The sequence below is a fragment of the Balaenoptera borealis genome (genome assembly GCF_965194805.1).
Source record: "Balaenoptera borealis genome assembly, chromosome: 16".
Lineage (NCBI taxonomy): Eukaryota > Metazoa > Chordata > Mammalia > Artiodactyla > Balaenopteridae > Balaenoptera > Balaenoptera borealis.
The window spans coordinates 23035670-23058435 of NC_138872.1; the positions used below are offsets into that span (position 1 = coordinate 23035670).

At 43.1% G+C, this 22766-nt stretch overlaps 1 protein-coding gene and 1 long non-coding RNA gene across 5 annotated transcripts in view; one reads left to right on the forward strand and one right to left on the reverse strand.

Annotated features, from left to right (window-relative positions):
- Nucleotides 1-1049: 1049 nt before the first annotated feature.
- On the reverse strand, nt 1050-6589 carry LOC309614143. The gene is made up of 2 exons (XR_014236043.1): nt 6452-6589; nt 1050-4951 (listed from the first exon to the last, which is right to left on the reverse strand). It is a non-coding gene; the product is annotated as an uncharacterized lncRNA (long non-coding RNA).
- A 31-nt stretch (nt 6590-6620) lies between these two features.
- The window catches only part of NDRG3 (NDRG family member 3), an 83173-nt gene continuing 67027 nt past the window's right edge, over nt 6621-22766 (forward strand). For all 4 annotated transcript variants that reach the window (XM_082362002.1, XM_082362004.1, XM_082362003.1 and 1 more), the window contains exon 1: nt 6621-6715. The gene's annotated coding sequence lies outside the window, so the exon portion shown is untranslated. The remainder of the gene's footprint in view (nt 6716-22766) is intronic.

The window sequence follows — 22766 nt, forward strand, 5'->3', positions numbered from 1 at the left end:
AAATAGGATTCTTTGCCAGGATCTGGAAGTGAACAGTAGTGTGGAGATACGCCTCAGCATTAACTACCAGTAAAACACCAGCTAATTTATTGTTAGTGTCTCTTATTCTCTGATCCTCCTATTAGGACGAAATCCATTTCACTTAAATACCCAGTCATTATCCTAAGTCTTAAGCCTTCGCCTAAGCACCAGTTAGTGAGAGGTGATATCTCCTTGCTTTGACCTACATTCCTTATTCTTTCATAGGTTTGCAGAGCCCCTGCTGTATGCCACACAGAGTTGTAGGAACTGGGAAGAGAGCAAAGAACAAAAACAGACTCGGGACCTCCTTTCATGATGCTCACAGTCTAGTGGGGACAAGGGAACAAGAAGACACGGAACAAGAAGAGAGCCCTAGTCCACAGAAGTGATGTTTTAGTTAACTTGGGAAGGAGAAAGGAGTTAAATAGGGCAGTTATTTGAGGTAAAAGGAGCAGCATTTACAAAGGTCTGAGGGGAGAGAGAGAAATGTAAGAGCCACGTGAGACAAAGATAATCGAAAGTCATTGGAAGGTTTTGAGAGAGGGAGAGAAGGGATCAGAGCTTTATTTTTAAAAGATCAGGGACTTCCCTGGTGGTCCAGTGGTTAAGACTCTGCACTTCCACTGCAGGGGGCGTGGGTTCAGTCCCTGGTCAGGGAATTCAGATTTTGCATGCCACGCGGCAGCAGCCAAAAAAAATCACTTCAGTTGCTGTTTGGAGAACAGACAGAAGCAAGTATGTGTGGGTGTGAGAGACCAGTTGGGCTATTGTAGTCATCAGGTGGGGAATGACAGCCTGTGCTGGGAGTTGGCAATGGATGAGTGCGGGGAGTCGTCCACAGTGTCTGGAACATAGCAGGCATGTCACCTACGTGTTAAACGCCTAACTGCCACGTATTAACTGACTGAGAAAAAGTTATTTAACCTCTTATTTGTAAGATTGGGGGAATGATAGGATCTATATCACAGGGATGCTATAAGGGTTAGATTAAATAACGTAAGTTTAGAACAGTGGTATGAATATGATGGAGGGGGTGAGTAATAGAGCAGATAATGAGATGGGAAAGCTTGCAGTTCAGTTTGGAATGCCAAACATGTCAACTAGAATGTTGGATATACAGGTGGAAAACTGGGTAGGAAAACCTGGACTAGAAATAAAATTTGGAAGTTACTGATATCTAGTTATTAAAGCCTTAAGAGTAGATAATATTGTCCAGAGTAGAGCAAGAAGGGAAACTGGACAGACCCAAGGAAAGCTTTTAGGAATCAGAGGAGTGGTGTTAATTGCCTACTCTCAGAAGCAGAATAGTATAGTGGAAAGAGTGTAGAATTTGGAGTGAATCTTCATCCTTATCCTCAATTTCCTTTCTGTGAAATGGGGAGAGATCACCTCTCTCCAAAGGTGATTGTACCTCTCCAGCCCCATTTTATCTACTACATTGTATTACATCTTTTGTTGATAAGAATTTGTTTAAGCCCAAGGATAAGAAGTATGTTTTTGTGTCTTCAACAGCTATGCAAGATAGAGCACAGAAAAAGAATATTTAATAAGCTCTGAACATTCTATACACATACAGACCACAACTTTATGAGATAACTTCTATTTTTTGTCATTATAGATGAGGAACTCAGGCATGGAGGGGCTTAATAATCTAACCAAGAACATATAGATAGGAGTGGAGGGTCAACTAGAACCCATGTGGCACTCAGTAAATGTTAACAAATCATATAATAAAAGGCTGTGCTCAGTATTAGTTTTCCCTCTCCCCAAATTTGGTTCAGGAATTGCACTTGATGAATATTATAGACAGTTGCAGCCCTTGAGATGTTTGGTAATATTCTTCCATTTGCCCTACTTTAGTTAAGAGAATATCTTGCTTTTAGTCAATGATACTTAACACTAAAGAAATAATAGATCAAATTATAAGCTCTTTCAAGGAAGGGAGTATGTCCTGTACATTTTGGTGTTTCTTAAATTTGGGTGTAATTAAGCTTAATGTAATCATTCTGGGGAAAAAAAATTCCATTTCTCATGTTGCACTCTAAAAAGGAGATGGTGTGGCTGGTGGCTGTAGTAGAGGTGATACAATGGAGGACTAGGAATTAGGAGCCCTGTCTTGGATTCTGGTTCTTTTTTAACTTTTATTGGAGTATAGCTGATTTACAATGTTGTGTTAGTTTCTGCTGTACAGCACAGTGAATCAGTTATACGTATACATACATACACTCTTTTTTAGATTCTTTTCCTATATAGATCATTACAGAGTATTGCGTAGAGTTCCCTGTCCTATATCTAGTTCTTAAGTTACTGGTTCATTCACCAAAAACTTACTAAGCCCTTTCTTCATGCCAAACACTGTGCTAGGTGCCATGTGACCTTGGGTACCTCTCAGGGCCCATGTCAAAGGAGGATGCTATGCCCTGTAAAGCAGGGGTCCCTAACCCACGGGCCATGGACCGGTACTGCCTGAACCATCCTCACCCCCCAACCCCCCACCGTCCGTGTAAAAAATTGTCTTCAATGAAACCGGTCCCTGGTACCTAAAAGGTTGGGGCCTGCTGCTGTAAAGAGCTCTTAGGGGCTTCCTAAGGATGCAACTCGGCAGAATGGGAGAAGCCAGCCAGACACAGCACTCAACTCCCCTCCCTCTGAGCAGTTCTAGTTTAAGGTTCTCCAGGGAGACTCCACAGCAAGAAAACTACAGTACTCCCCCCTTAACCGAGGGGGATACGTTCCAGGACCCCAGTGGATGCCTGAAACTGCAGATAGTACCAAACCCGATATGTGCTACGTTTTTTCCTATATATACACACCTACAATAAAGTTAATTTATAAATTAGGCACATTAAGAGATTAACAGCAACAATAACAAAATAGAACAATCATAACAATATACTGTAATAAAATTTATATTTTTTTTAATTAAAAAAATTTTTTGACTGCACCATGCGGCATGTGGGATCCTAGTTCCCCAACCAGGGATCGAACCCGTACCCCCTGCATTGGAAGCGTGGATTCTTAACCACTGGACTGCCAGGGAAGTCCCCTGTAATAAAATTTAGGTGAATGTGGTCTCTCACTCTCAAAATATTGTATTGTCTTGTACTCACCCTTCTCACAGATGATATGAGATGATACAATCCCTATGTGATGAAGTGAGGCATTGTGACATAGCATTAGGCTACTATTGACCTTCTGACTGTACATCAGAAGGAGGATCATCAAGCCATGATGATGTCAATGGTTGGATGTCAGGAGCAGATGATGTTGATGGTTGGGGATCCACGATAGATAGTTGAAGGGTTTTTTGCTGAAAGCTTTTGGAAGAACATTGTAATTGGAGTTGCTGTCTCTTTAACTCATCACAGTGTTGCTGCAGAGTTTGTAATCCTTTGGTGATCATGAATGGCTACAGTGCTTCTTTTCATCTGAGGATCATATTCCATAATTTTGAAATTGATTGTGAAATTCGAAACACTTTGGCAAGTTTCAGTAATGTCCACATTGCTGATTCTGCTTCAGTTTCTTCACCTTCCTCTTCCTCTGCAGATGACTCCACAAGTTCTTCCAATAACTCGCTTGTTAACACTTCTCGGTGGCCTTCAATATGTTCTTCCGCTTCTTCATCAAGCATGTCAGCAAATTCTTCTCCACCAACTTGTCTTGCTACGTGAATGAGTTTCCTAACTTCTCCATCGAGCCTCAGTAAACTTTAAAATCATTCATGACTTCATAAGTTCTTCCAGCAGGCATTTACAGTTTCTGGTTTTAATTCATTCACTGCAGCTTTGATGAATGTTATTGCGTTGGCAATAGCGAATGATTTCCAGCACTGCTTTATGTCCAGATGAAAGTCTGCATTAATTGCTGACTAAATGTGATCATATATCAGGCGGGTGTATGTGGCCTTGACAAACCAAGTGATGCCTTGTCAAGAAGCAATGAGGTTGTATTTGAGGTAAAAATACAACTTTGACATTTTCATTTTTATAGCAGATTCAGGATGGCCAGGTGCATTGTCTTATTAGTAATAGGATTTTAAATTCCAACCCTTCCTTCTCCAAATGTTTTTCACTTCTGGAAAGAAGCATTGGTGGAACCATTTCATAAACAAGATAACTTTCACCTGATTATGTTGTCAGAATATGGGGAGATAATTCCTGGTTTTGTTTCTGAGAGATTGTGGATGCTTCATTCTGTACACAACTCCTGCCTTTAACATATGCCCTGCAGCATTGCCAATAGTAACAGAGTTAATCTGTTCTTCCATGTTTTATGACCTGGTGCCTCCTTTGCACTTCTATGAAGGTAGGTTTGTTGCCGAATGCAAGTTTGTGTGCCTGACACACAATGAGGCCAAACAAACCCAAACGTCCGAGTTTGGAGCAGAGAAAGTTTTATTGCAAGGGCCAAGCAAGGAGAATGGGTGGCTCATGCTTTAAAAAAACCAGAACTCCCAGATGGTTTTTGGTTCTATTGGGCATCTTCTTCCAGAAAAGCCCAGTTTCATCACATGAAGACTTGCTTTGGATGGTATCCTTTCTCTTCAATCAAATTCTTCAACTCTACTGGAAATGTGGCAACAGCTTCTGAAGCTGAATGCAGCCTCTGTACCCTGACACCAAATTAATTCTCGGAGACAGAGTTTTGGGTGAAGTAGAAAAGAATAGCTTTATTGCTTTTCCAGGCAAAGGGCCACAGTGGGCTAATGCCCTCAAAACTGTGTATCTCAACCTGGAGTGGGTAGTGAGAAGTTTTATTGTAATGGTTCAAGGAGGGTGTGATCAGCTCGTGGACAATCTTCTAACTGGTTGGTGGTGAGGTAAGTGGGAGTCAGCATCATCAACCTTCTGGTTCCAACCAGTCTGGGATCTACTAGCTTGTGGGCAGCATACAGTTAATTTCTCCCACCTGATGGGGGTTTCAGTGTCTGCAAAATAGCAGATAACAAGATATTGTTATGTATATCCCTTGAGTGGGAAACAGGACCCTGCCCCAAGGCTGCATTATTGTTTGTTTTGACTGTCCCTACCTTGTCTCAGCATCCCTTCCCTTCCCTAATTAGCAACTGTTTGAATCTGCTTTTGCAACTCAGGAAGGTCATGGAGGCTGAAAGAAGCCTATTTCCTGTAACCAAGAAATGGCATGCGTGGGTGGGGGAATTCCCTGGCCGTCCAGTGGTTAGGACTCAGTGCTTTCACTGCCAGAGCCAGGGTTCAATCCCTGGTTGGGGAACTAAGATCCCTGCAAGCAGAGCAGTGTGGCCAAAAAAAGAAAAGAAAAGAAATAGGGGACACAGAAAGGCTTTTGTGTCCAGGGTCCTGCTCGGTATCACTTCTTCATTGGCAGACTCAGTCTCTCCAGTAATTTTTCTATTTTCAGTCCAAAATATTCTTGAATCTGTGTAACAATCCCTTATTTGTAGTAAATGGCTTGGTGTCACTCCCTTCAGAGGATCCCTTGCTGAAGTCTTTATATAGGCTTGAAACTGAGCAGGTACAAAAGCCCCTCCATGTCCCCGTTTCTTGTCTGTGGAAAGAGGCTTTGGTCTCCTAGGCCCAGGTGGAGGTTGGTGACTGCATGCTGACCACAAGCACTAGACCCCAGACTGGCTGGAACCACAAAGTCCATGATTACGATTCCTGAAACATCACCCTGTTACCTCACCACCAACCAATCAGAAGAAAGATGCACCCTGCAGCCCTCACCCCAAATGTTGCCTTTAAAATTCCTTCCTTGAAAGACATCAGGGAGTTTGGGTCTTTTGAGCACCGGTCGATTGTTCCTTGCTTGGCCCTGCAATGGATCTTTGTCTGCTCCGAACTCCAACGTTTTGGTTTGTTTGGCCTCACTGGGTGTCAGACACATGAACTTGGGTTTGACAGTAGGCTCAGTGCTTTCTGGGGCAACACGTTGTTGTCAACAGAATATGTATTTTGTTCGTGTCTTCCACAAATTTAATGCCTTTTCACTCTCAATTAAGCACTTTTTGTGCACTGTGGCCCTAACTTTAGCAGTTTGAGGTGCGACAGCAAAGCTAGCACACATTTTTTTCCTGCAGTTTCACAGAAAATTCATTCTTGCTGTAGATCTTAGTAACCTCAGCATACCGTTTTTCTTCTTTCCTTATTGAGAACTTTCACCTAAAGGAAGCCCCTTATGTCTTCTCTTTCACTTATCCACATCACTAGCCATACTACTCTTGCACTTTGGGGCCATTATTAAGTAAGGTAAGGGTTACTTGAACACAAACACTGCCATATGCAGACAATCCATCTGATGAGAGACCGTCACTAAATGATTAAGGGGGCAGGTAGCATATACAGCGTGGATATGCTGGATAAAGGAATGATTCACTTCCCCAGTGGGAGGGAGCAGGACAAGAGATTTCGACACACTACTCAGGACAGCACAGCAATTAAAAACTTACGAATTATTTACTTATTTTCCATTCAGTAGTTTCAGAGCAGAGTCGGCCAGGGGGGAACTGAAACCACGAATAATGAGGCAAACTACTGTACACGGAAAATGGCGCCAGCTCAGCCACCATCTTCTCCGTAGGTCCCCGGGCGGGCGGGCACAGCGCATATGCGCCGCCTGGCGTCCTCAGCGCGCCTGCGCGGGCGCAGAGCCTCCCCCCGCCCCACTCCCGCCGCCGCGGCTGCTGTGCTGACGGCGGGTGCCGGAGCTTCGGGTGAGTGTGAGCGCCTCAGCCCGGCTGGCGGGGGGGGGCGCGCCGTACTGCATGCGGGGTCGTCCCTCCTCTTGCCTTCTCCTTCCCCGCCTCATCACCCCAGTGCGGCCGGGCACCGGGTCAGCGCTGCCAGCCTCGTCTAGGTGTCCGGGCGCCCTCCGCGCTCCTCGCCTGGGGACCCGGGGGCAGCCCGGCCTCCCTCGGCCGCTACCCACCTGGGCGGCGGGGCCCAGGGCGAACCCGCCAGCGACAGCGTGCAGGCGGCAGCGGCCGAGCCTCTGGGTGCCCAACAGCTCAGCCTCAGGGACCCACCGCGGGCGCGACCCCCTTTCCCGCTCCTACTCTGCAGGCGGCGGAGCTCGGTGGGCCTCAGGGTCGGGCATTCGTCTGCCCCGTCCGCCCGGCGGGGGGCCTGGAATATGGGCCGGGAGCTCGCCTTGCACCCGTGGGGTGCCGGCGCCGCAAAGAGTACCCTCTGGCTGGACCCCGCGACGACCATGCGAGGGAGGGGCTTCTTAGCCCCACGTTACAGATAAGGAAACTGAGGCACAGAGCGGTGAAGTGCCGTGCCCAAGGTCACACGCCAGACGAGAGGCTGGAATGGCTCTTGAATTCAGGGTCTGGGGCTGTCAGGCTAGTGCGGTTGGAATTTGATCTTGTCCCTTTAAAAAAAATCAAATACACTTTGATCTCTGGAGTTGCTTCTTCGACGTCATAAAAGTAGGCTGCAAAAACAGTATTTTCTTGTTGTTGGAGTACAATTGAGGTGTTACTGTAATAATGGTAATAGTAATGTTATTAATTAAGAGCTCACGTTCATCCAACGCTTGCTGTGTGCCAGGGCTCCTGCCAAACATTTTAAGATTATCTCAGTATCTCAGCGCTTCGCCATCGGATGCGTTCTCCTTCCTTTTCATGCAGCTTTTTTTCTGCAGAGCTGGCCTCCCTGTCACAGATAAACTAGGCTTAGGAGGCAGGGACGCTCTCAAGGTGGCTTACTGGCAGAGCAGGGGTAAGCCTTGTCTGCCTGAGTCCAGATTTTGTCCCCAGAGGATATTATTAGCCTTCCTTTTCTGGCTGCCAGGAGGGCAAGACTGGGATAGCTGGGCTGGTTGAATTTGGAGGTGACAGAGCGAATCTGGCGAGCATTCCCCTTATCCTGGGGCTTTCTGGCTCTATTCCAGTGCTGGGCTTGAACATCTCATTTAAGATGAAGTAATAAGAGAGCATTGACAAAGTAGTGTTGGATCTAAGAAGCCTCACCGATTTAAAGTCCCAAAGGAACGGCTGTAAAAATATGTGAATGTTTCTTCCCCAAAATAACTAGCTCAAACTTTTTGTTTTTCTTCCTCAGCAAACCCTCCTACACACTTCAAAACTCCATTAACTTACCACCTTTTCTGTGAAGCCTTCCTTGCTTGATTTTCCCAATTAGAATTACACACACATACATACGTATATATGTGTGTGTGTAGATAGGTAGGTAGATAGATAGATAGGGTAGAGGCTTCAGTCTTACCCTTTGGACTGTTAGCCCCTTGAGGTCAGGGACCATCTTTGCAGCCCCAAGTGACTGACTCATAGTAGGCCCTTGGTAAAGACTCAGTGAATTTCCATTGCTCCTTTTCATTACTCAAAGGTGACGTTTTCCTGCTGCCCTTCTGTTCCTCCTTCTTGCCCTTCAATTTCTCTTAGCTGTCCTTCTCTTTAGTTTCAACTTCTGGTCACCCTGTTGTGTCTGAAAATTTGCAGAAAAAGGCCCTACGTCAAGAAGCCTGTTTATGCCCAAGAGTGGAGTTGGTATATGTCACCTAAGTGTACAGGACTGTTTTTATTTGCATGTTGCACTAAGGTAACCTGAGGCTTATAGCTTTTTAGTCTATTCCTAAATACATGTAAGATTCATTTTTACATTCTTTCGCCTTACATGGCTGACTGCCCCAGTGTTATCAGAGTAATCACAATTTTTACCATAAATCATTTCATAGTATTTATAACAATAAATATTTGAAAGGGCCCTTTGGGAGGCAGTAGATCTGTGCATAGGTTCTCTACTTAAATGAAACTTCTAAAATAATTTTTCCAAATAATCTTCTGCAAATAGATTGAGCTGTTATGCATAAGGCATGGTGCTGGGTATGGTGGAAGATTCTCATAGTTCTTGTTCAGAGCTTACGAGCAAAGCAATAGGAGTATGATGGTATACTCAAGTATAATGGAATAAGATATTCCAACGTGAGACATTTCATAAAGTCATACATTGCTCAAGGCTGAAAGGAAGTGTTAGGTCATTGAGTCCAGCTGTCTTGCTTTTACAGACTTCATCCTGAGAAGTGAGCTTGTCCAAGGTTGCAGAACTGGTGCTACAACTTGAATGTAGACTTTTTATCCATTAAAAGTTTATCAGGGCTTCCCTGGTGGCACAGTGGTTGAGAATCTGCCTGCCAATGCAGGGGACACGGGTTCGAGCCCTGATCTGGGAAGATCCCACATGCCGCGGAGCAACTGGGCCCGTGAGCCACAATTACTGAGCCTGCGCGTCTGGAGCCTGTGCTCCGCAACAAGAGAAGCCGCGATGGTGAGAGGCCCGTGCGCCGCGATGAAGAGTGGCCCCCGCTTGCCACAACTAGAGAAAGCCCTCGCACGGAAACGAAGACCCAACACAGCCATAAGTAAATCAATCAATCAATCAATCAATCAATAAATAAATAAATAAACCCAAATTTAAAAAAAAAAAGTTTATCAGTATTTCTCTCGGTGAATTTATCCTTAAAGACCAGCAACTTTATTAAAATGTGTGCTTAGAACAGAGGTGAGGAAGAGGTGGCAAAAATATGATTCATGTCTTCAAGGGAAAAGTAAAGAACTGTTCTCTGTCATTGGAGACAGTGCGTACCTAATAGTGAAATTGTATGGTACGGGAACTAGGTATGTCATAGGAGGGGGAGGAGCAAGAGGGATCAGTAAGAGCTGTGGTACTGAGAGCACTTTGGGGAGGAGCGAGGACTTTCTGGGCTTTGACAGATTGGTATGATCAGAATTAATCAAAAGGACAAGAAATGCATTTTGAAGTAGGGTGGTAAAACCAAAACGAGGTTACAATGCCTGACAATATAATGTTTAAGGAACAATTAAAAAAAAAAAAACGGCTTGGGGCTTCCCTGGTGGCGCAGTGGTTAAGAATCCGCCTGCCAATGCAGGGGACACGGGTTCGAGCCCTGGTCCGGGAAGATCCCACATGCCGCGGAGCAACTAAGCCCGTGTGCCACAGCTACTGAGCTTGCGCTCTAGAGCCTGTGAGCCACAACTACTGAGCCCACGTGCTACAGCTACTGAAGCCCATGTGCCTAGAGCCCATGCTCCGCAACAAGAGAAGCCACCGCAATGAGAAGCCCGAGCACCACAATGAAGAGTAGCCCTCGCTCCCCGCAACTAGAGAAAGCCCGCGCACAGCAACGAAGACCCAACGCAGCCAAAAAAAAAAAAAAACCGGCTTGACCAAGGTGGCTTGACTGTTAGAGAAGTGGTTCTCAACCATTAGTGTGCATCTGAATTACCTGGAGAGTTGATTAAAACACAGATTGTGGGGTCCCCACCTCCAGAGATTCTGATTCAGTAGGTCTGGAGTGGGGCCTGAGAATCTGTATTGCTAACAAGTTCCCAGACGACGCTGGTGCTTCTTATCCAGGCACAGCACTTTGAGAACTTGAGCTGGATTAGAAAGTGGAGAAGCTAGAGTCAGAAACTGTCAAAGAACTTGTTCCAAAAAAGTGTAAGAGTGTGTGTGTGTGTGTGTGTGTGTGTGTTATATACCAGCATAGGAAAGTTCTGGAAAGATACAGTCCAGATTGTAATAGTAGTCATTTCTGGGAGTGGGATTTAGGAGGTTGGAGAATTCACTTTTCACTCCATACCTTTCAATACTATTTTTGCATTGTGCACATATAGCTTTTGTATTTTAAAAAGGGAAGAAAAGTAAGAGTCCTTTTTGAAGATATACACTAAAATATTTATGGATTAAAAAAAGAGCTTGCTAAAGTAATCTAGTGTCATACAACAAACATTTTTAGAGTGTCTGCTGTATGCCAGTTGCTGCTGGTTCTGGAAATACAAAGCCTTTGGTAAAGCTTGCAGTCTGATGATCGAGATGGGTAGATTGCAGCTCTACTGAGTATCAGGTGAGCTTCCTAAGCTCAAGGACAAGGGTCTAGCTCTGTGCGTGGCAGATAGTAAACACTTGGTAAATGATGAATGAATGAGCAAATCCAGGCAAGAAGTGAGGACAGTCAGAAAGAAAAGGAAAGGGCAAATGGGAGATTCTGGAAGAAAAATTGACAAGCCTGAATAGAGATGATGAAAAGAAGGGGTGTATCAAGGACTTTCAAGTCCAAAGATTGATAACATTTGGATTTACTGCAGAACTGGATGTCCAGTCATCTATTCTGAAAGACCTTTTTAAACCATCCCCCCAGTCCCACTTTTTTCTTTTTTTAAGAGACTGCTTGAAAATAGCACGCAAAAACTTAACTAGATTTAGTATGAGTATTTACCAGGGCTTTCTTTGGTAAATGAAACTCTTTTTTTCTTCAATTACAGTGCTAGTTCTAATGTATTTATAAATATTTATCTATCTATCGATTTAGCTGCACTGGGTCTTAGTTGTGGCATGCGGGATCTTTTTAGTTGAGGCATGCGGGCTCTTAGTTGCGGCATGCATGCGGGATCTAATTCCCTGACCAGGGATCAAATCCAGGCCCCCTGCATTGGGAGCACAGAGTTTTAACCACTGGACCACCAGGGAAGTCCCTTCTCCCCCACTTTTTGTTTGGAGGTGCTACTTTTTATATTCTTCAGAGATTTAATATAGAAAATTAAAATTAATTTCCCTGGTAGAGGGGTTTAGCTATATCATTTGATTGTAATCCCTTTACCACCTAAAAACGCCCACAGTCTACAGTTTGAGTTTTCAATTGACCAAATATAAATTTCTGATACAGCCACTCTTCATACTTGATTTTATTACTAATTATTTTAAGGTTTTTTTGGTTGTTATAAATTTTGCAGTATCTTTTTAAAGGTAATGCTGTTTCAGGTTTGGAGCCAGTTATGTTTGTGAGTGTGAGGGCCCAAAAACTCATGTATCAGGATAAGGAAAATTTAGCTCATAAAAACTTGCTTCCCTTTTCTAATGATAAGAGGAGAAGTCATGTCAGCTTTTCATTTAATTGGTAGTTGTCATATGATAATCTTTCCAGAAATACCATTTGCTTTCAAAAGAGACACAGTTGTTTATTAAAAATGACAGTTTTTGGGCTTCCCTGGTGGCGCAGTGGTTGGGAGTCCGCCTGCCAGTGCAGGGGACACGGGTTCGAACCCTCGTCCGGGAGGATCCCACATGCTGCAGAGCAACTGAGCCTGAGCGCCACAGCTACTGAGCCTGTGCTCTAGAGCCCGTGAGCCACAACTGCTGAGCCCACGTGCCACAACTACTGAAGCCTGCGTGCCTAGAGCCCGTGCCCTGCAGCAAGAGAAGCCACTGCAATGAGAAACCCGCGCACAGCAAGGAAGAGCAGCCCCCGCTCACCGCAACTAGAGAAAGCCTGCGTGCAGCAACAAACACCCAACACAGCCAAAAATAAATAAATAAATAAAAATTTATATTAAAAAAAAAAATGACAGTTTTATCCTTACAGTGCTTCTATACTTTTAAGCCTGAACTTTCAACTTAAGGATAAAAATGAATGCTTTTTGAAATTGTGAGATTTCTTAGCTCTAAAACCATTTAATTTGAAACCTAATAATTGGCAGAGAAAGGGGAAGGGAGGAATCAGGCTATTATCTCTTTATCCCTGTAGTTGAGAAAGCTCTGGGGACCAGGCTTTCTGGGACCCAGGTTTTTAACCAGGGTGTTGACTAAGGTGTAACTTTGGGTGATTAGACAGTCCACAGGGTAATTGCTTTTCAAATACCTCCAGATTGGTGTAGGTCTCTCCTATTCATTGAAGTAATAATGATGATAATAGTAATACCTAAACTTTGATGCTTCTCAGTTTTCAAAATTCTTGGACCATTAAGATCCTGGTAGACTCCCGTAGCCAAACCTGAAAAAGATAAGTAGAAGAATTAATGGTCAGTTGGCATCAAGTGGAAAAGTTGTTTATAGAGGCCTGCCCAAGCTCTAGCTGCAGGCTGCTCAGGTTCAGATCCTTATTCTGCCACTTGCTAGCTGTGTGACCTTTGGCATATTACAAAACCTCTCCAAGCCTCAGTTTCTTCATCTGTAAAATGGGGAGATTACAGTACTATCTTATAAGTGTGTCGGGAAATAGAATGAAATAATGGATAAAACTGCTTATTCTGGTATCTGGCATAGAGTCAGTGATCAATATATTATGAGCATCAAGTTAGTATGAGTATTAAGTATTGCCTCTTAGGGCTCTTATTTGTCCTTTACCTCCGCTCACGTTGCCTTAAAGAACAGATTGTTTTCAGGGATTCTATCTTATAGCTGGTGGGAACTTGGAACCCATCCCAAGAGCACGTACCAGAGCCTTGCCAGCAGTAGCTTTCCTGGTGTCAAGAGTTGGAGACAGAGGGCAGTGCTTCTGCTTCTAGAGTGACTTTAGTATGACCCCCTTGTTAGAGCTTCAGCTGGTTGATGGGTGTCTGGGATTAACAAGAACTCCCCTAGATGTGTGTTGCTTTGTTCTAATAGCTATCTGTACCAGTACCCTGGGATGAATAGAATGGTTATACAAGCAGACTCAGATTCCCAGCTTGGCAGTCTCTGCAGACCTCCCGTTTACCACCTGCTGCCAGAATCCAGGAGTGACACAACAGGAAGGCGGGCCTGTTGTGAGGGGTGCTGCTCTTTTCCTTTTAGAAAAACACAAGGTGCGTGGACAGCCCTTATCCAGGGCTGAGGACTGTAGAGAGATTTACTGTTAAAATGAGGGTCTGTGGGCATGCTTCAGCAGCTGCCTTTGATCTCTCTCCCCATCCCCCACCTCTGCTTATGGCATAGCATCTCTGAAAGTATTTTCCCGGTGAAGAGTAACCCAGACTTTCCTTTATGCGGTGCGAAAGGTCAGTGAGCTGTATTTTAAAAAGTCATTGTTTGTTCCACGGAGCTGGGGGTTTTGCTTGTTTATCTGGCTTTCTGGGGATTCTCCTGAGACCCTTTCCTTTCCTAAGGGCCCTCAGGAGACAGCAATGAAATCAGCATCCATTACCCTAGACACTTGAGAGGATGCTTAAGTCAGTAGTTTTATGATATGATTAATTCAGGCCTTAACCCTGGCAAAACTTGAGAGGCAAGTCATCAGACTGTGCCTCTTAAAGACTGAAGTGTGGAATTTAGCCCAGGACTCTGTGGTATCTTTCAGAGCCTGGAACAGGACTCCAGATGCCAGTCCCAACCCTACACCCAGCCGACTATGTGAACTTCGGCAGACCACTTAAATTTCTAGGCCTCTTTTCTCATCTGAAAATGACAGCATGATTGTAGACCAGTGGTTCTCAGTTCTAGCTGCGTGTAAGAATCACCTGTGGAGCTTTAAAAACAATATCTGGGCCCTGTCTTAGCCCGATTAAATTGGATCCTTAGGGTTGAGGCCTGGGTATTGACGTTCTTCAAAGCTCCCCAGGTCTTTCTAATGTGTAGCTAAGAGAACTGCTGGACAAGATGCCACGTTTTAAACAACGGTGTCATTTTGTTCCTCAGGAACCCTCAGTGACTGTCCAGTGATGTTTGATTCATGTGCTCTGTGTTCTGACCAGCCTTGTCTTCTTTCCCAACTACATTGTTCTTCCTGGTGTCTCTTGGATATGTTGTGTACATTTGTTTCTTTCCCAGCTCGAATGTCCTCACCTGGAACGTCCTCTCCTCCCTTCCAGCTATCCAGAACATATCCATTCAAGGCCCACCACTCTTATCTCCTTTGGGAAACTCCTGACCATCCCAGTCCTTAGTTATTTCTCCCACTTCTGCACTGGTTCCGAGCTTCGTTTAACTCTGACTAAACGTAGTGAACACTAGATGCAATGTAAGACATGATACTCAGGCAACATTCTGTCCTCCTGGGTAGGTGGGACACATGGAAATACCACTGGTTTGACTTGTATACTGTTAAACATCTGTGTAGTATCTTGTATTGTTGGCTATTTCATTATGCGTGTGTATCTTGTAACTGTTAGTTGATGGATAGCTATCTGTGACATGACTCCAATGGACATTTTTAGCTTTATCACCTATTACCAACAGCAAGCTTCTGCTCTTGCCAAACTGGAACGTTTTCCAGCGGTGCTTTCTCATCATCTTGCTTTTTCGTTCTCCTCCCTTTCTGGCATTCCTTCTTTTATTCTCTCATCCTGACCTATAGGAATGGTATCTATTCTTCAAGGTCCAGTTCAAATATTACCTCCTCCATGAAACTTTTTCTCAGCACCACAACCTGCATTAAGTGACCTTTGCTCTAAACCCCTGTAACCCTTAGAGCAGTGGTTCTCAGCTGGGGGTGATTTGCCCCCCAGAGGACATTTGGCAATACCTGGAGATATTTTTGGTTGTCACAACTGTTGGAGGAGGGTGCTGCTAGCATTCAGTGGGTGGAGGCCAGGAATGCTACTAAACATTCTACCCAGGACAGCCCCACAGCAAAGAATTATCTGGCCCAAAATATCAGTGGTGCTGAGGTTGAGAAAATGCCTTAGAGTTTGTCCAATTCATAGGCTCATGTTTATCCTGCCTCAAACTGTAGTGATTTGTTTATAGGCTTAATCTCCCCCACTCAATTGAATTAATGGGTGAAGGCAGACTCCAGTTCCAAATCTGGGCTTTCTTGTTATTAACTTCATATTAAGGTTTAATCCTAGAGCCTGTGGCCAGATTCTAACTGCACAGTGTAACTGAGGACGAGAGATAAAGAGGTCCTTAGTGTGGGATGGGTGCAGTGAGGCAATCAGCTGAATTTCTCTCCTTTTTACCTCCAGGTCTTTCCATCTGTGATAACCTGGGAGGAACTGTGGTACAGGGCATAGAGTAATAAGCATTTGGGATCAGAAGAAAATTGGGTTTTGGTTCGAGCCGTTGCATTTATTAGTTGTGGTTTTTGGTCGGTCCATTTCACCTCTTTAAGCCTCAGTTTCCTCATCTCTGCAATAGAAATGGTGCAGTGCCCCCGTGTTTTACCTCACAGTGCCATTGTGATAATCCAATGAGATGGTAGGTCTTTAACCTAAATTGTAAAGTGCTGTAATAATCATTTAGCCAGGGGTTTATAGGTAAGAAGAGAGGACATGAGTCAGCTTGCTGTAGGAACACCACTGTCTACTTTCCCAGCCAGTCCTCTGGCCACTTCCTGCAGCTTTCCAGTCCTAACTGGTTCAGCACCAGCTCCAGCTGACCCCTTCCAGCTCAGTCTCCTTAGTGTGCCTCCCTCGTTTGCTGCCTTCATTTTCTTTTGGTTGTCTGCCTGCAATCTTGCCAAAACCAAAAGTGACTGATTCTGCCCTTAGAATACAAACTAGTGGCCGGGTGTCAGTCCATTCTGGCAAAGCATGATGAAGGCCACACAAATTACCTGGGTCATAGGGAAAAGCTACAAAATAAGACAGCGTGTAGTTTAGAAAGCCAATACTATGTATAGTCCCTTATTGTCTTTTTAAAGTAGCAAAACAATGTTTTTAAGCACTGGAAATCTCAGTGAGCTTTTTCTGACTAAATAAACAGTGTAGAGTGAGATAAAAGCCTGAGACCCTCATGTCCCTGGAATCAGGCCAAGTGCACCCTCCCACTGATTTGCCGAGTGACCTTCAGCTAATCATTGAACTTCATTAGATTGATAACTGGGTGACCTCTTAGGATTATCATACGAGCCCTATGAAGCAGAGGATAGGGGAGTGCTTACCCTGGGGAATACGTAAAGTACTACATTTACAGGGAGCTTTTGGGTCACAGAATGTCAGTCCTATCAGGGGCTGAAATGTCATCCTGCCCAGCCTCTTCTCTTGACAGATGGGGAAACTGAGGTCCAGAAAGGGGAAATGCTTTGCCCAGTGCCACTCAGCTAGGTAGGGGCCCACCTAGGTCTAGAGTCCACATCTGATGCGCTCTTTCCATGACTAGAAGAATCAGGGTTTTGGTGCAATAATTAAAAGTCAGTAATCTTGATGATCTTTAAAGGCCTTCTCAGTGCTGACTCTGAGTATCAAAGAACACTGGTGCCTCTCTTGGTCATTTTTGCTTGCACTTAAATTCAGAAATGTCATTTTCTAGATGTTTAATAAGTCATAGTCATGGGCTTTTTAGCATGGAGTACTGAATCTTATTTTTTCTAGATTTTAATGCCATTGACTTTCCCTGTCAAAAGACAATGGCCCGGTCTTCGCCGGTGGTGCAGTGATTAAGAATCCTCCTGCCAGTGCAGGGGACGCGGGTTCGATCCCTGGTCCGGGAAGATCCCACATGCTGTGGAGCAACTAAGCCCGTGCGCCACAACTACTGAGCCCGCATGCCACAACTACTGAAGCCTGCGTGCGTAGAGCCCGTGTTACGCAGCAAGAGAAGCCACCACGATGAGAAGCCCGCGTATCGCGAAGAAGAGTAGCCCCCGCTCGCCGCAACTAGAGAAAGCCTGTGTGCAGCAATGAAAACCCAACCCAACCAAAGATTTAAAAAAATAATAATTAAATAAATAAATAAATTTATTTAAAAAAAAAAAGATAATGCCCCCCCCTTTTTTTTTTCATTTTTTGGCCGTGCCGCACAGCTTGCGGGATCTTAGTTCCTGCACCAGGGATTGAACCCAGGCCCCCAGCAGTGAGAGCGTGGAGTCCTAATTACTGGTCTGCCAGGGAATTCCCGCTAATGGCCCTTTCTTAGTCCTCCTCCTCCTCCTCCTCCTCTTTTCTGCTTCAGCATTTGACAGTTTCCCTCCCCTTCCATGTAACTCGGTCTTCTTCCTTGGCTTCTTTGACATTGTATTTCTGCTTTACCTCTTGCATCTCTGAGCGTTTTTTTTGGTTGTGCCAGGCCTTAGTTGCGGCACGCGGGCCCCTTAGTTGTGGCATGCAAACTCTTAGTTGCGGCATGCACGTGAGATCTAGTTCCCTGACCAGGGATCGAACCCAGGCCCCTTGCATTGGGAGCGTGGAGTCTTATCCACTAGGCCACGAGGGAAGTCCCTCTGAGTTTTCTATTTCTTTGTTTCTTTTCCGTCACTGAGCTGTCTTTCAGAAGAACCCAGGGCCTGCAGCTCCTCCTTGTCTCTGGTTTGGTGAGCACCTACAGATTTTCCTAACTAATTCTCACTCCTACCTGTGTATCTCTTGGAAGCCCAAATTTCAGCTCTGGTTCAAAATTGTTGTTTTCACCAGTTTCTCTGGTATTGTATCTCAGTTCCCCCATTTCCGTTAACAGTGCCATCATTCTTTTATCCCTAGAAACCTTGGCAAAATCTGACTCTTCTCTGATCTCAGGCTATTTTTACCAACCATATACCCCAGATCTCCCTTTTTCTTTCTTTTTTTTTTTTTTTTTGAAGTTTTGAATTTTATTTATTTTTTATACAGCAGGTTCTTATTAGTTATCTATTTTATACATATTAGTGTGTATATGTCAATCCCAATCTCCCAATTCATCAAACCACCACCACCACCACCACCGCTTTCCCCCCTTGGTGTCCATACGTTTGTTCTCTACATCTGCGTCTCTATTTCTGCCCTGCAAACTGGTTCACCTGTACCATTTTTCTAGGTTCCACGTGTATGCGTTAATATACGATATTTGTTTTTCTCTTTCTGACTTAGTTCACTCCGTGTGACAGTCTCTAGATCCATCCACGTCTCTACTAATGACCTAGTTTCGTTCCTTTTTATGGCTGAGTAATACTCCATTGTATATATGTACCACATCTTCTTTATCCATTCGCCTGTCGATGGGCGTTTAGGTTGCTTCCATGACCTGGCTATTGTAAATACTGCTGCAGTGAATATTGGGGTGCATGTGTCTTTTTGAATTATGGTTTTCTCTGGGTATATGCCCAGTAGTGGGATTGCTGGGTCATATGGTAATTCTATTTTTAGTTTTTTAGGGAACCTCCATACTGTTCTCCATAGTGGCTGTATCAATTTACATTCCCACCAACAGTGCAAGAGGGTTCCTTTTCTCCACAGCCTCTCCAGCATTTATTGTTTCTAGATTTTTTGATGATGGCCATTCTGACTGCTGTGAGGTGATACCTCATTGTAGTTTTGATTTGCATTTCTCTAATAATTAATGATGTTGAGCAGCTTTTCATGTGCTTCTTGGCCATCTGTATGTCTTCTTTGGAGAAATGTCTATTTAGGTCTTCTGCCCATTTTTGGATTGGGTTGTTTGGTTTTTAATATTGAGCTGCATGAGCTGTTAATATATTTTGGAGATTCATCCTTTCTCCATTGATTTGTTTGCCAAATTTTCTCCCATTCTGAGGGTTGTCTTTTTGTCTTGTTTGTAGTTTCCTTTGCTTTGCAAAAGCTTTTAAATTTCATTAGGCCCCATTTGTTTATTTTTGGTTTTATTTCCATAACTCTAGGAGGCAGATCAAAAAAGATCTTGCTGTGATTTATATCAAAGAGTGTTCTTCCTATGTTTTCCTCTAAGAGTTTTCTAGTGTCCAGTCTTACATTTAGGTCTCGAATCCATTTTGAGTTTCTTTTTGTGTATGGTGTTAGGGAGTGTTCTAACTTCATTTTTTACATGTAGCTGTCCAGTTTTCCCAGCACCACTTATTGAAGAGACTGTCTTTTCTCCATTGTATATCCTCGCCTCCTTTGTCATAGATTAGTTGACCATAGGTGCGTGGGTTATTCTCTGGGCTTTCTATCCTGTTCCATTGACCTATATTTCTGTTTTTGTGCCAGTACCATATTGTCTTGATTACTGTAGCTTTGTAATATAGTCTGAAGTCAGGGAGTCTGATTCCTCCAGCTCCGTTTTTTTCCCTCAAGACTGCTTTGGCTACTTGCAGTCTTTTGTGTCTCCATACAAATTTTAAGACTTTTTGTTCTAGTTCTGTAAAAAATGCCACTGGTCATTTGATAGGGATTGCATTGAATCTGTATATTGCTTTGGGTAGTATAGTCATTTTCACAATATTGATTCTTGCAATCCAAGAACATGGTATATCTCTCCCATCTGTTTGTGTCATCCTTGATTTCTTTCATCAGTGTCTTATAGTTTTCTGAGTACAAGTCTTTTACCTCCTTAGGTAGGTTTATTCCTAGGTATTTTATTCTTTTCGTTGCAATGGTGAATGGGGTAGTTTCCTTAATTTCTCCTTTTAATCTTTCATTGTTAGTGTATAGGAATGCAAGAGATTTCTGTGCATTAATTTTGTATCCTGCAACTTTACTAAATTCATTGCTTAGCTCTAGCAGTTTTCTGCTGCATCTTTACGATGCTGAATAATAGTGGTGAGAGTGGACCACTTGTCTCGTTCCTGATCTTAGAGGAAACGCTTTCAGTTTTTCACCATTGAGAATGATGTTTGCTGTGGGTTTGTCATATATGGCCTTTATTATGTTGAGGTAGGTGCCCTCTATGCCCACTTTCTGGAGAGTTTTTATCATAAATGGGTGTTGAATTTTGTCAAAAGCTTTTTCTGCATCTGTTGAGATGATCATATGGTTTTTATTCTTCAATTTGTTAATATGGTTTATCACATTGATTGATTTACATATATTGAAGAATCCTTGCATCCCTGGGATAATTCCCACTTGACCATGGTGTATGATCCTTTTCATGTGTTGTTGGATTCTGTTTGCTAGTATTTTGTTGAGGATTTTTGCATCTATATTCATCAGTGATATTGGTCTGTAATTTTCTTTTTCTGTAGTATCTTTGTCTGGTTTTGGTATCAGGGGGATGGTGGCCTCATAGAATGAGTTTGGGAGTTTTCCTTCCTCTGCAATTTTTTGGAAGAGTTTGAGAAGGATGGGTGTTAGCTCTTCTCTAAATGTTTGTTAGAATTCACCTGTGAAGCCGTCTGGTCCTGGACTTTTGTTTGTTGGAAGAGTTTTAATTACAGTTTCAATTTCATTACTTGTGATTGGTCTGTTCATATTTTCTATTTCTTCCTGGTTCAGTCTTGGAAGGTTATACCTCTCTAAGAATTTGTCCATTTCTTCCAGGTTGTCCATTTTATTGGCATAGAGTTGCTTGTAGTAGTCTCTTAGGATGCTTTGTATTTCTGCAGTGTCTGTTGTAACGTCTCCTTTTTCATTTCTAATTTTATTGATTTGAGTCCTCTTCCTCTTTTTCTTGATGAGTCTGGCTAATGGTTTATCAATTTTGTTTATCTTCTCAAAGAACCAGCTTTTAGTTTTATTGTTGTTTGCTGTTGTTTTCTTTGTTTCTATTTCATTTATTTCTGCTCTGATCTTTATGATTTCTTTCCTTCTGCTAACTTTGGGTTTTGTTTGTTCTTCTTTCTCCAGTTCCTTTAGGTGTAACATTAGATTATTTATTTGAGATTTTTCTTGTTTCTTGAGGTAGGCTTGTATAGGTATAAACGTCCCTCTTAGAACTGCTTTTGCTGCATCCCATAGGTTTTGGATCGTCTTGTTTTCATTGTCATTTGTCTCTAGGTATTTTTTGATTTCCTCTTTGATTTCTTCAGTGATCTCTTGGTTATTTAGTAACGTATTGTTTAGCCTCCATGTGTTTGTGTTTTTTACGTTTTTTTCCCTGTAATTGATTTCTAATCTCATAACGTTGTGGTCAGAAAAGATGCTTGATATGATTTCAGTTTTCTTAAATTTACTGAGGCTTGATTTGTGATCCAAGATGTGATCTATCCTGGAGAATGTTCCCTGCATGCTTGAGAAGAAAATGTAATCTGTTTTTGGGTGGAATGTCCTATAAATATCAATTAAATCTACCTGGTCTATTGTGTCATTTAAAGCATGTGTTTCCTTATTTATTTTCTGTTTGGCTGATCTGTCCATTGGTGTATGTGAGGTGTGTTAAAGTCCCCCACTATTATTGTGTTACTGTTGATTTCCTCTTTTATAGCTGTTAGCAGTTGCCTTATGTATTGAGGTGCTCCTATGTTGAGTGCATATATATTTATAATTGCTATATCTTCTTCTTGGATTGATCCCTTGATCATTATGTAGTGTCCTTCCTTGTCTCCTGTAACATTCTTTATTTTAAAGTCTATTTTATCTCATATGAGTATTGCTACTCCAGCTTTCTTTTGATTTCCATTTGCCTGGAATATCTTTTTCCATCTTGTCACTTTCAGTCTGTATGTGTCCCTAGGTCTGAAGTGGGTCTCTTGTAGACAGCATATAGATGGGTCTTGTTTTTGTATCCATTCAGCAAGCCTGTGTCTTTTGGTTGGAGCATTTAATCCATTCACGTTTAAGGTAATTATCGATATATATGTTCCTATGACCATTTTCTTAATTGTTTTGGGTTTGTTTTTGTAGGTCCTTTCCTTCTCTTGTGTTTCCCACTTAGAGAAGTTCCTTTAGCATGTGTTGTAGAGCTGGTTTGGTGGTGCTGAATTCTCTTAGCTTTTGCTCATCTGTAAAGCTTTTGATTTCTCCATCGAATCTGAATGAGATCCTTGCCGGGTAGAGTAATCTTGGTTGTAGGTTCTTCCCTTTCATCACTTGAAGTATATCATGCCACTCCCTTCTGGCTTGTAGAGTTTCTGCTGAGAAATCAGCTGTTACCCTTATGGGAGTTCCCTTGTATGTTATTTGCCGTTTTTCCCTTGCTGCTTTCAATAATTTTTCTTTGTCTTTAATTTCTGCCAATTTGATTACTATGTGTCTCGGCTTGTTTCTCCTTGGGTTTATCCTGTATGGGACTCTCTGTGCTTCCTGGACTTGGGTGGCTGTTTCCTTTCCCATGTTAGGGAAGTTTTCGACTATAATCTCTTAAAATATTTTCTCGGTCCTTTCTCTCTCTCTTCTCCTTCTGGGACCCCTATAATGCAAATGTTGTTGTGTTTAATGTTGTCCCAGAGGTCTCTTAGGCTGTCTTCATTTCTTTTCATTT